Source organism: Gigantopelta aegis, chromosome 4, assembly GCF_016097555.1.
Source record: "Gigantopelta aegis isolate Gae_Host chromosome 4, Gae_host_genome, whole genome shotgun sequence".
Lineage (NCBI taxonomy): Eukaryota > Metazoa > Mollusca > Gastropoda > Neomphalida > Peltospiridae > Gigantopelta > Gigantopelta aegis.
In genome coordinates, this window is record NC_054702.1 from 94,665,025 (window position 1) to 94,672,418 (window position 7,394).

The 7,394-nt window shown below is 35.6% G+C and overlaps 1 long non-coding RNA gene across 1 annotated transcript; it reads right to left on the minus strand.

The window, feature by feature from the left end:
* Nucleotides 1-6,032: 6,032 nt before the first annotated feature.
* Nucleotides 6,033-7,165, minus strand: LOC121371997. The gene is made up of 3 exons (XR_005957874.1): nucleotides 7,006-7,165; nucleotides 6,600-6,656; nucleotides 6,033-6,097 (listed from the first exon to the last, which is right to left on the minus strand). It is a non-coding gene; the product is annotated as an uncharacterized LOC121371997 (long non-coding RNA).
* Between the last annotated feature and the right edge of the window lie 229 nt (nucleotides 7,166-7,394).

The window sequence follows — 7,394 nt, forward strand, 5'->3', positions numbered from 1 at the left end:
GTAACAGTTTTATGAGCCGTGACTTTGACAGCCACAGCTTGTAAATTGGTATTTAATGTTACTGAACTCTGAGGAATGTTTTCATTAACAAGAATGGAAACACCCCCAGATGCTCTATTTTCAGTTTCTTGAAATTTATGATAGAGGTTAAATCCTCTCATGGTAATATAATCAGTGTCCTTCAAGAACGGTTCCTGAAGACACACTGCAAGAGGATTATGTTTTTGAATTACAAGACTTAATTTATCAAAATTGGGCCTAAGCCCACGGCAGTTCCACTGAATGACTGAATTAGTCATCAGTGGGAAGTACAGGAGTTCTTTTTAACTTTTCCTTTGGATGTGGTTTGGATTTTGGTGAAGGTATACTGGTTTGAGTATAATCATCCATATCCATAGCATCCACATCCAGAGGATCAAATGGATTGTTTACTGGGACTGAGCTTTGCTCAATCTTTTTTAAGCGCCCAGAAGAGCGGTCCTTATTAAGAGATTTTGTGTCTTTTACTGGCTGAGTTTTGAAAACTAGGACCTGGATTCCCAGCATTGATAACTCTTGGCGGGTTCTTTGAACCCAAAGACACCTGGGTTGTTTGAGTCATTTGTTGTTGATGAGAAGCTTTTGTTGCTTGACGTTGAGCCTTTTCAATGTCAGAAACCTTCTTAAATTTTTCTTCACAATTTGGCCATGTCAGATCTGTCTGGACTGAAACATTGTGTAGAGACTTTTACGGCAGAGGCATAGGATTTACCTACTGCCATATGAGTCAGTTTCTTTACAACTTGTCTGGCCTCAGTAAAAGACAGATGCTTGTCCACTTTTATCTGCTGAACTTGCTTTTCAAACTTCCACCTTGGGCATTCTCGCGATTACGCAAAATGTTTTCCCTTACAATTGTTACATATCGTGTCATTCTGACATGCCTTGCTGTCATGGTCAAATTGACCACAACGGGCACAGGTCAGCCTGCCACGACATGCATTTTGTCCATGTCCAAACTTCTGACATTTGAAACACCGCAAGGGGTTTGGAATGTACGGCATAACAGATATATTCAAATAACCCGCCTTAACTGATGAAAGGGTCATTAAATGTAAGAATCAAAGTATTCGTCGAAACAAGTTCATTATTTCGACGAACCTTTATTCTCTTGACGGTAACGACACCTTGTGAGGAGAGATTTTCACAAATTTCATCCTCAGGTACTCCCTCCAGGTCCTTTGATCGTACGACTCCCTTAGACGACTTAAGTGAAGTGTGTGGTGTGACATGTATTGGAATGTTACACAAAACTGTAGATTTTAGAAGGTTTCTGGAATGACTTTGAGTAGCATATTCTACTAATAAAGACCCATTCCACATCTTCTTAAGATTTTTGGGCTCTCCAGCCAAGCCTTCCAGCCCCTTTTGTATGGCAAATGGAGACAGTTTGCACAAGGCCTCATCATCAGACGATCCAATGACAAGGAACCTTGGCCATGTCTGCAATACGTTTACCTTTGTTTTTTTTAATATGAATAGACTTGGGCTCTTCGTCTGATGACGAAGAGTCCGAAACCTCGGTGTGCATCAACATTTTTGGATTTGTTTTTACCCATATTAAGGTCATAGCAATTCATCAACCATGCCCCCACCCACCACGGAGTCCAACAAGGGAACATGGTGCTGCGGATAACCAGCAAACACCCATGCCAGGGATACATGATTGATATACTTGGGCAATAAACAAACAATAAATCACCCAATTGACCCTAGCCACCGCCCCCAAGAGCAACAAATACAAATGATATATACACATTGTTTGTTCTTGACAAAATTAATGAAACAAAGGTTGTTTGCTCTGGAGCTTGGCATGACCAGCCGATTGATCAGGTCGGGCCTCCCTGACCACCCGTCTGGCTGAACTCCAGGCCAAAGTGATGTGTTGCCAGAAAACATATCCGTAGATATGTTCCCAACTCAACCACCAGGATCCCTTCATCCAGCATTACGAGATGCACCTCACGGCCAACAAGGTGCCCCGAATGGGGAGTTGTACTGTATTAGCCATTCTCATAGAGAATGTTACACCCCTGTTACAGTACTTGCAGGGGTGCTGACTATAGATGCCCAACTATATATGAAGTGACAACATGCATATTCAGAGGATCTCATTTGTATTAATTCTTGTTCAGCTCATTTACTTAAATGATCCCATGGTTTTCGAGACTCACAGACCACAAGAACCACAATATAAGGAAATAATATTACCTCAGGAAAAAAAAAATGTTTTATTTAACGACGCACTCAACACATTTTATTTATGGTTATATGGCGTCAGACATATGGTTAAGGACCAAACAGATTTTGAGAGGAAACCCACTGTCGCCACTTCATGTGCTAATCTTTCCGATTAGCAGCAAAGGATCTTTTATTTGCGCTTCCCACAGGCACAAACCATGGCCTTTGTTGAAGCAGTGATGGATCACTGGTGGTGCAAGTGGTTTACACCTACCCATTGAGCCTTGCGGAGCACTCACTTAGGGTTTGGAGTCGGTATCTGGATTAAAAATCCCATGCCTTGACTGGGATCCGAACCCAGCTAGTTGGTTAGTGGATAGTGAGAGAGAAGAGGGTGTAGTGACCTTAAGAACTCGCTCTGGGTTGGAGCCGGTACCAGCCTGTAGTCCGATGGCTTAACCACTGCGCCATCGAGGCCGGTTCAACATGATTGTTTAATAATACTGACTTGTGAACATTTGTATAAACGTATTGTTTTATATTAATGCAATGGTTTTATTTCTTTTCATGTACATATTGATTTTATTTCCACAACATATTCTACAGTTACACCCAATATCTGATGTATTTTTCGTGCTGAGGTGTCGTTAAACATTCATTATTCTGCAGTTATTGAGTCGAGACTTCACGTTTACATGATTTATGAATATAGATCTAGAGAAGATCTAGATTATGGTTCGTCATAGTTTTATTTTTTACTAGTAAATAGCTAGTTACTTTATAATAACTTGTACTTTAATGTAAATGTAATTTACTAAATTATGCTTTATAATTAATAATTATTATATCTTTCTGCATAACTTTGTAAACTGTACTGTGTAATATTAATTCTTGTCAGTCCAGTAATTTGATTAATCTAAATCTTAAATATAAGATAAACATAATTTAGTATGAATGCAATGTTTGTCTGTTTGTGGTTTGTTGTATTCTATGTAACATAACATGTCTTTATGGTTATTAGACTCCTACCGGTCCAACCGGAGGGGTCTATAGGTTGCATCTCCGCCCTAATGTATGTCTGTCTGTATGTCTGTCTGTCTGTCCTACATAAAGTCTTTCGGGTGTTTTCTTCACAATGTCTTGAGATATTAAGCTGAATCTTTGTGTATAGCTTTACCATGTACCATAACAGATAAAGTTTGACATTCATGGTGATTTACCCATTTGTGACAGAGTTATGTACCTTGAACTTAGAAGATACGACAGTTTGTTTTTCGGATGTATTTTTCACAATACCACGATATTGAGCTGGAATTTAGTGTATAGTTTTAATACGTACTGTTAGAGATCAATTTTGAATTCCATGGCAATTTACTCATTTTTCACAGAGATATGACCTTTGGATTTTGGAGGTACAGATATGTGTTCGGTCCACTAGTGCACATGTATTGCTTTAGCAGTACTCTCAGAATGCTTGTTTATTAGTTTAATTTTTTTATTCAGATACGTCGATCCTTTTAAAGTGTGTCAACCAGATCCATTAAACGTTGGTTTCACATACTTGGTATCTAATATATTTGTATGTATTTTTATAAACAATTAATTCTTATCATTTCAGGACATACATATGTATGGCATGTAGTTCACATGACTGAAAGGAAGGAAATGCTTTATTTAACGACGCACTCAACACATTGTATTTACGGCTATATGGCGTAAGATATATGGTTAGGGACCACACAGATATTGAGAGAGGAAACCCGCTGTCCCCACTTCATGGGCTACTCTTTTCGATTAGCAGCAAGGGATCGTTTATATGCACCATCCCAAAGACAGGATAGTACATTCCGCGGCCTTTGTTACACCTTCGTTCAAAATTTTATGTCAAAATTACTTTTTTTAATATTATTAAATAGATCCTCTCTTCTTTCTCTTATTTATTTTTGGACTGCGCCTTTCTAAAATGCTCCAAATTATATAAATATTCGGCCGAGCAGTGAATTCTTTTTATTTTTGGCTTGTAACGTTTTAATCCTTTTTTTGAATTCTATTAACTTTTTTACTAATTGCTATTTTCAAAATTCTACCCATTTTGAACTCTACCCCCCCCCCCCCCCCCAAACACACACACACCATCCCGAGTCAGGGATTTTATCGGATGTCGGATGGGCGTGTTCAAAACCCTAGTGGTATATCAGCACGTTAAACTAGTTATATATCTATCTATCTATTTATATATCTATATATATATATATGGAGTACTGGCTGGAACGAGAAATAGCCCACCGATGGGAATCGATCCTAGATCGATCGCGCATCAGGCGAGCGCTGTACCACTGAGCTACGTTCCGCCCCTCACATGACTGAATGTCTTGTGTATTTTGTTTCTTCTGTTAAATCATTTACTTAGACATATGAGTGACAATGTGTATTGTATATGTGTGAATTATATTTATGTCTGTTATTATTATAAGACATATATAATATTGTGTATCGATTGTCTTTATATGTCATGTTATCCTAAACAATATTATTTAAATGATGAAATATGTATTGTTTGTCCTATATGTGAATTATTTATATTGTCATATTTTATTTTAATTATGTTGTTACAGGGTGAAAATTTAAAATACTATTGTCCATTAAAGTGTAATTTGACCCTAAACAATGCAGTTGTTGTCATTTATCCTAACACGATTATGCTACTACAATTGCATCTAGATTAAGTGTCAAATTAATGTCATGTGCACTACTGTTAGATAATATCCTAGATATTAAATATGACTGCTTTCAAGAAAGTGAGTGGAAAGTTTCATATCTATCAGCCAAGCTTCAAACCCACTGATAGCGCTTAAATTATTGAATGGACTTTATGTGAAACCATCAGTGGTTGGAAGTTTTAAGTATTTGTAACATATAGAATTAACATCCAGGTTTAACATATATAGTTTTGTTCATTATAAGAAATGTTTAAAAATAATTATTATTTAAAAAGAAGTTTTTTAAATTATATAATAATAATATCTTAGATTCAAGCATTCTTAGGCAAAGTACCGTTACACATAAATTGATTGTAACATGAGTCATCATTTACTAAGGTGTAATAAAGTGGCACACTCGTGTCAAAATATACATATAATTTATGTTTACTTGAAAGGTGGTAACATTGTCTGAGTGTATCGAATACAGCACACACTTCTATGGCTCTTAAATTGTTTAAGAGTTCTATAAGAAACTGTTGTGTTCATAGTTCGGTGGAATATTGGTTTTATATCTATCATGCACTGTTTTAGTACTTTGATCATAATGCATGGTAGGTTGCTTTGTTTGTTTCTTGGTTTGTGTTTGAGGGTTGAATGTGGGGGTTTGTTTTTGGAGGTTTTGTTTTGGGGGTTATTGGGTTTTTTTTGTCTTTACTGAAGATTTGATTTTGGTTTGTTTTCTTGATGTGCACCATTGTGTCACACATTTTATACTGTCGTTTATTAAAATGTTATAATGTTTGTGTTGATCGTCATTTGCATCTGCTTAAAACCTAACAGCCGATGTTTCGCAAATATTCAATCCAATTTCACTAAGCTAAATATAATAAACTAGGCAATTTGGTTTTAAATAAGAGTTTAATAAATATTACAATCTAGGAGTATCCACGTGTACCTTCCTAAAACTAAGATTGTGCATGTTAAATTGATGGACAAAGTGTATAACGGAGTAGTAGAGAACATGATGAGTTTATATAATTTAAGTTAATAAGCCTCGTTTACTTTGCGTGTTACTGACATTTTAAGATCCTATTTATTATCAATATATAAAAACGCTGTAAGTTAGGCAAGAACTAGCCAGTCTTTGTTTTCCGTCCATGTGAGAGGGCCCCCTTCTGCAATCAGAAACCAAAATCGTGACATTAAATCTGTTTTATAAGTCTTTGGTTTTATTTGTGTATTGGCATATAAACATATAAACGTATGTAGCATATAGGTTAAATCCCTCTAATTAGGAACAAAAACAACAATGCTGGGCAAGATTCGATTTATAAACGTCAAATAAAGGTCCTAAAAATAGTATATAAAAATACTGTAATATAATATAATTGATAAAACAACATGTCATCATACAATGCAAATGTTATACATCTCACAACTTGACAAAATACACATCGTCAAGGTTAGTTAACACACAGTTATATGTTATCAGAATAAACATGTATATACATCCAAAACCTCATCCGTGGACATAACCCACTGATTCAATACAACACAAATACACTACTGGTTCATCGATCCAGCTTACAAAATGACAAGCGCTCGACAACACGCTTGTGAAACCATCAGCACACGAAAAATGCGTGCGTTGTTACTATAAATAGTTTAGTTACACACCTTGGCTGTGGGCTATGGACCGAACTGTTTGCTGAGTATTAATGGCAATTCCTCATCCTATAAACAAACATCATAATATAAGCTAAAATATATAATGGTTAGACCTATATATATTTATATTCGTTATTGTATACCCTAATAATTATTGTCTTTACAGTTAGTAAATTAAGAATATATATTTAAAATACATTAAATATACTTTTAAATACTTATAAACACTACCTTTCCCTAGTGTCAACTAGGTTATCAATATATCTATCCATAGTTAATACAGATTATGATTTTATATCTATCAATAGTTAATACAGATTATGATTTTATATCTATCAATAGTTAATATTTAAATCATAATGGAACATAATGTGCACAACGATTATATAAATGTATAAATGTATGTTAGCCAAACCTGTGTAACCGTCGCAGAAAAGATGAACAAATAATCTAGAAATCGTTGAGAATAGCACAGTATTATGTCGTGTGCTGATGGCTTGCTGTTCAGTGTGAATGTAGAACGGACTAGCCGTGACCAATGTCCCATGGCACCAGAATAAAATATCATTGGCTGAACTCCAATTTGACGGGAAAGAAAGGTTAGGGCGTTGTCTAGTAGGGTATTCTCTACGACGAATATCCTAAAAACAAACGAAATAACCAATTAATAAAATATTACAAAATAAGTAGCAAATAAAATAAAACATATATACATACAGTGTCATATATTCTTACCCCGTTACACGTACATTTACAAATAGTTTACAAACAATAATAATTATATATTTTATCAGCAGGTATACA